Source organism: Apium graveolens, chromosome 7 (assembly GCF_009905375.1).
Source record: "Apium graveolens cultivar Ventura chromosome 7, ASM990537v1, whole genome shotgun sequence".
NCBI classification, from domain to species: Eukaryota; Viridiplantae; Streptophyta; class Magnoliopsida; order Apiales; family Apiaceae; genus Apium; species Apium graveolens.
In genome coordinates this window covers 146,472,266-146,478,472 of record NC_133653.1, presented here as the reverse complement: position 1 = coordinate 146,478,472, position 6,207 = coordinate 146,472,266, and the positions used below count along the sequence as shown (strand labels likewise).

The 6,207-nt window shown below is 36.8% G+C and overlaps 1 non-coding gene across 1 annotated transcript; it reads right to left on the bottom strand.

Annotated features, from left to right (window-relative positions):
• Positions 1-275: 275 nt before the first annotated feature.
• Positions 276-381, bottom strand: LOC141675343 (small nucleolar RNA R71). The gene has a single exon (XR_012556001.1). It is a non-coding gene; the product is annotated as a small nucleolar RNA R71 (small nucleolar RNA).
• Between the last annotated feature and the right edge of the window lie 5,826 nt (positions 382-6,207).

Genomic DNA, 6,207 nt, shown 5'->3' with positions numbered 1-6,207 from the left:
AGTCAAGCACGATTCAGATGATATAGAACTCAGTTCAGTTTGGGGATTCTCCGATAGAAGACCCCAACATGCACATCAGAGATTTTATCGAGATCTGCGACACTTTCAAGTTCAATGGAGTTTCTGAAGATGCTATTAAGTTGAGGCTTTTCCCATTCTCTTTGCGGGATAAAGCTAAGTGCTGGTTACATTCTCTACCACCAGGGTCTATCACCAAATTGGAGGATCTTGCGCAGAAGTTCTTAACTAAATTCTTTCATATGGCAAAGACTACTGCAATCAGAAACGTACTTACTCAATTTTCTCACAATTTGGAGAATCTTTATGCGAGGCTTGGGATCGATATAAGGAGATGCTAAGAAAGTGTCCTCATCATGGGATGCCTGACTGGATGATCATTAACTGTTTCTATAATGGTTTGGGTGCTATCTCTAGACCCATGCTTGATGCAGCATCAGGAGGAGCCTTGTGGGCTAAAAGCTATGATGAAGCTTATGAATTAATTGAACTGATGGCTGCTAATGAATACCAGAATCCTACTCAGAGACTATCTCATGGTAAGGTAGCAGGATTTATGGAGTTGGATGCAGCTACTGCTATAGTTGCTCAACTTAAGGCTTTGGCGATGAAGGTAGATTCTCTGTCAAATTATGGAGTTAATCAGATCACTAGTGTTTGTGAGCTTTGTGCTAGCGCCCATGAGACTGATCAGTGTGCCACTTCTAGTGAATCAGCTCAGTTCGTGAGCAACTTTCAGAGGTCACAACAACCTGTACCAGCCACCTGTCATCCTAACAACCGCAATCATCCTAACTTTAGATGGAGCAATACTCAAAATACGGTTCAACAGCATTATCAACAGTATCCAGCAAAGCAATACAACCCCCATGGTTTTCAGCAATCGTAATATGCACCAAGGCAACAACTCCAGCTGCAATAGTCTAATGAAAAATCTGAATTGGAAGAGTTGAGGCTCATGTACAAGAGCCAAGCGGGTCCATCTAGACCTTGGAAAATTAAATTGGACAAAATGCCAATGCCTTGTTAAATCGTCAACCTGGTACACTTTCTAGTGACACTGAAGTACCATGAAAGAGGGAAGCTAAGGAGTAGGTAAAGGCAATTACATTAAGGTCTGGGAAGGTTGCAAATCCCGAACACTCTCAAGTTTCGGATGAAGAAGCTGTAGCTGAGGAAGAAGTGCAGAAGGAAGCAGAAGTGGAACCAAGGAAGACTACTATTGAACACACTCCTCTTGAGGGTAATATAGAGGAGAAACAGATCTATCATTCACCTCCCTTTCCTAAGAGGCTGCAAAAGAAAAAGATGGATAAGCAGTTTGAGAAGTTTCTGGATGTGTTCAAGAAACTTCACATCAACATACCTTTCGCTGAAGCTCTTGAACAGATGCCTAGTTATGTGAAGTTTATGAAAGGTATACTTTCTCGGAAAGTGAATCTTGATGACTTAGAGATAGTTGCTCTCACGGAGGAATGCAGTGTTGTGCTGTAACAGAATTTGCCTCCGAAGCTTAAAGATCCTGGAAGCTTCACTATTCCTTGCATCATTGGAAATGTGTCATTTGACAAATGCTTATATGACTTGGGAGCTAGCATCAATCTGACACCTTTGTCAATCTTCAAGAAGTTGGACTTACCTGATCCAAAGCCTACTTATATGACTCTGCAGTTAGCCGATCGCTCTATTACATACCCACGAGGCATTGTTGAGGATGTTTTGGTCAAGGTGGATAAAATCATCTTTCCTGCTGATTTTGTGATTCTGGATTTCGAGGAGGATAAGAAGATTCCCATAATCTTGGGAAGACCGTTCTTGGCTACTGGCCGAACCTTGATAGATGTCCAGAATGGTGAGCTCACCATGCGAATGCTGGATCAGGATGTAACTTTTAATATGGTTAATGCCATGAAATTCCCTACGGAAAATGAGGAGTGCTTAAAGGTGGAGTTGGTCGATTCTGTGGTTACTTCAGAACTTGATCAATTGCTAAGGTCTGATGCCTTAGAAAAGGCCTTGTTGGGGAATCCTGATAGTGAAGATGATGAAGGTGATGAGCAATTGCAATATCTGAATGCTTCTCCCTGGAAGAGGATGTTAGGAATATGTTGTGAACTTGATGATAAGTTAAACAAATCACCTTAGTAGATTTAACTTAGTGTATTTTATAGCACCCGATGGATGATCTAATATAGTCCCAATGGATAAACTTTACAGTCCCGACGGATGACAGATTAACATCCATTGAGTGAGTAGCTTATATAATAATAAGAACTGTAGCACACAACATGTATTAGTCAAGTAGGTTGCTTAGGGTTCTGTAAGTCATGTTGACTACTAGATTGAAATGCAGAATAGGTTGATTAACTGTAAATATGAGATGTCTTGTAATTCTGTATAAGTGAAATAGAGTCAAGTGACAAATAGATACCCGACGGATAATCTACAAGACTTCTGACGGATGATCAACAAAGCTTTCCGACGGATGACAAGCATAGACCCGACGGATGATCAAATTCAAATTGCTGTTGACAGTGATAACATAACTACATTGTTGGATTTTAATCACAGCGGGGGCATGGCAAAACACTTTTACACATATATAATCCAAATAAAAGCATATAAATCGTGAATAAAAATTCGAGGGATCGAATCTAACCTTTAGAAATAATTCGGAGACAACGATCAGAGATCCTTACCAGTTGCTCCTCAAGTGTGAAGCACTCCACCGGTATCCACCAAGAAAACGATGTTAAGGAGGGGGAAGGAGGTGGAGAGAATTGGGTTTTCCAAACTTTTTGGGTTTTCGGGTTAGATGTGGGTTGGAATAAAATAGGGTCTATAATAGTGTATTTATAGGCAAAATTTTCACCTGAAATTTTCCCATAAATATTATTATTATCCCATTTATTATTCTCATTAATAATTAAAACATCTTTTAATCATTAATCCTTTTTCTAAACACTTTAGAAATAATTCTCTCTCTTGATTTAATTTCCAAAAATTAAATCCTTTAATTAATAATATTAAGAACTTTTCTTAATTAATTTATAATCAATTAAATCTCATTTAATCAATTATTAAATTTACCAGTTAATTATTTATTTCACAAATAAATAATTATTAGCCATTATTAATTAATTCCTCCACCATTAAATCATTCTCTTTTTATGGTGTGACCCTGTAGGTTCAATATTAAGCCGGTAGTAGAAATAAATAATAATAAAACTATTTTATCATTATTTATATAAATTCTCTAATTTATTAAATATGATTAATTAATTAATCACATTTATTCTACATCGTGAGGGATACTTCTCAGCATATCGCGACTATCCGGATAATATGAATTCACTGCTTAGAATACCAAGAACCTATTCAGTGAATAGTTACCGTACAATAAACTCCTTCTACCCTACAATGTCCCGATTAAATACAAGGCATGAATCTCGTGTCAAGCCTATCTAATTCAATCACTTGCTTACCATTTACTATGTGTAGTTCTATGCAAATTAGAAACTCCTTTCTAATTTCATTCACTCTGGCCAGAGATTCCTGAACTAGCATAAATGGATCAGCCTTGAACATTCGCTTCCTTCACTGGAAGGGGTAGATCCTTTATTGATCATACACTATCTTCGTGTACAAATTCCTATACCCAGAAGAGCCCTAATAATTGTCCCTGGAGACTAAGAACTAAACCAAAGCATAGTTCAGTGTACACAAGATGACTATGATGACCTCAAGTCTAAGGATACTTGTACAACTATCACTATGTGAACAACTGCTGACACGTGAGTGAACTCCATCAGTTGTTCAGCTGTGCGAGTCATGTTCAGTGAACTTATTCTATAATAAGCACCTACATACTAGCTATAGTGTCACCACACAAATATCTATGAGAACAGACATCCTTCATAATGAAGCAAGCATAGTATGTACCGATCTTTGCGGATTATTAATTACCAGTTAGTAATCCTATGACCAGGAACTATTTAAGTTTAGAGTTATCATCTTTTTAGGTCTCACTATTATGATCTCATCATAATCCATAAAAAGCTTTACTCTAAACTATGGTATATCTTATTTAAACACTTAAATAGATAAAGCCCGTAATAAAAACAAAACAAGTCTTTTATTAATATCAATGAAATCAAAACAGATTACATAAAAGTTATTCCTAAATCCTTAAACATGATTGGACTTAGGACATATTCCTTTCATACATGCGTCGGGTGTTTGCAAAAGGAATGTGGCATCCTGTTAAGCAGGAATTTGAGAAAAAAGAAGCATTTCCATGCAATTATGAAGATATTCAAAGATGCTGGAATAAAGTAGTGAAGCAGCATGAAGTTAAACTAGATATGTTTTGTTTTATTATCTTGTCTTATTGTCATGTTAACTTGGTGATATATAAACCAAGTGTAGCAAGTAGAACAACTAACTAAGCAGATACATTTTCAGAGAAACATATCAAGCTATATCATGTAAGCATTTCTCTGTAGTTTAGTTGTTAAAACTTGTAAGTAGCTGTGAGCTATTCAAGCTTCACAGGGTTCTCATTTGATATATATATATATATCTGGTGGATACTTTCAAATCCACCAGAAAGTTTTAAAAGCTTTTATTTTTATTACTTAGTGTTTTGATTTCTATCATCTTTTTATTCCGCTGCTAATCAAACACTGTTATATTTATCAAGTTTGAACTGTTTTAAAATCTGAAAAAGTAGCCAGAATTATATTCAACCCCCCTTTTGTAATTCTTGTTGTATTGTTAGGGAATAACGATTGGCATCAGAGCAAGCTCTTGAAGTACAAAGAGTGTAAAGATCACACAAATAACAAGATGAACAAGAAGGATGTTGGAGTCAAAATTTCATTTCTGGACAAAGATAATTATCACCACTGGAAGGTGAAAATGCACCTACATCTTATTTCCCAAGATGAGGCCTATGTGGATTGCATAGAGAGAGGTCCTCATGTACCAATGAGAGCTGCAACTGGCAATGAACCATCTGTTCCCAAACCTAGGCATGAATGGTCAGACCCTGATATTGAGCAAGTCAGGATAGATAAGAAGGCCATGAACATATTGTTCAATGGAGTTGATGGTGATATGTTTGATAACATCATTAATTGTAAAACAACCAAAGAGGTTTGGGACACAATCCAGATTATTTGTGATGGTACTGAGCAAATAAGGGAGAACAAGATGCAGCTACTGATTCAACAATATGAGCATTTCCACTGTGAAGAAAGTGAGTCTCTCACTGATATTTTTAGTAGATTTCAAAAGCTACTAAATGCTCTGAAGTTGCATGGAAGAGTCTATCAAACAAAAGACTCTAACCTCAAGTTCCTTAGATCTCTTCCAAAGGAGTGGAAGCCAATGACAATCTCATTGAGAAATTCACAGGATTACAAGGAGTTCACCTTGGAGAGATTGTACGACATCCTGAAAACTTATGAGATTGAAATAGAGCAAGATGAGAAGATGGAGAAAAGAAGGAAGAAAGGAGGGTCCATAGCACTGGTTGTTGAGTTAGAGAAGGAGAAAGAGATGAAGGTAGAAGTTGTTGAGTCTACATCAAAGGTCTGTGAAAGCAGGGGTAAAGGGATGGTAGCTGAAAATGAAGATCACTTGATCCAAGATGACATGGATGATATTGATGAACATCTAGCATTCCTATCCAGAAGATTTGCCAAGCTCAAATTCAAAAAGAATTTTGGAGCAGCCAAGCCAAATAGAAACATGGTGGATAAATCCAAATTCAAATATTTCAAATGTGGCTTGGCAGGGCATTTTGCCAGTGAGTGTAGAAATTCTGATTCCAGCAAAAAGAAGTTTGAGCCTGTTGATTATAAACAGAAATACTTTGAGTTGCTCAAACAAAAGGAAAGGGCTTTCATCACACAGGAGAATGATTGGGCTGTAGATAGATTGGATGAAGATGAAGAAACAAGCTATGTCAATCTAGCCCTAATGGCCAAATCTGATGAAACAGAAACAAGTTCTTCAAGCAATCAGGTAATCACCACTAACCTAGAATATTTATCTAAAGCTGAGTGTAATGATGCAATACATGACATGTCCACAAAATTATATCACATGCGTGTTACACTTAAGTCCCTTACTAAGGAAAATGCTAAAATTAAAGAAAACAACTTGTTTTTAAGTGAGAGGAAT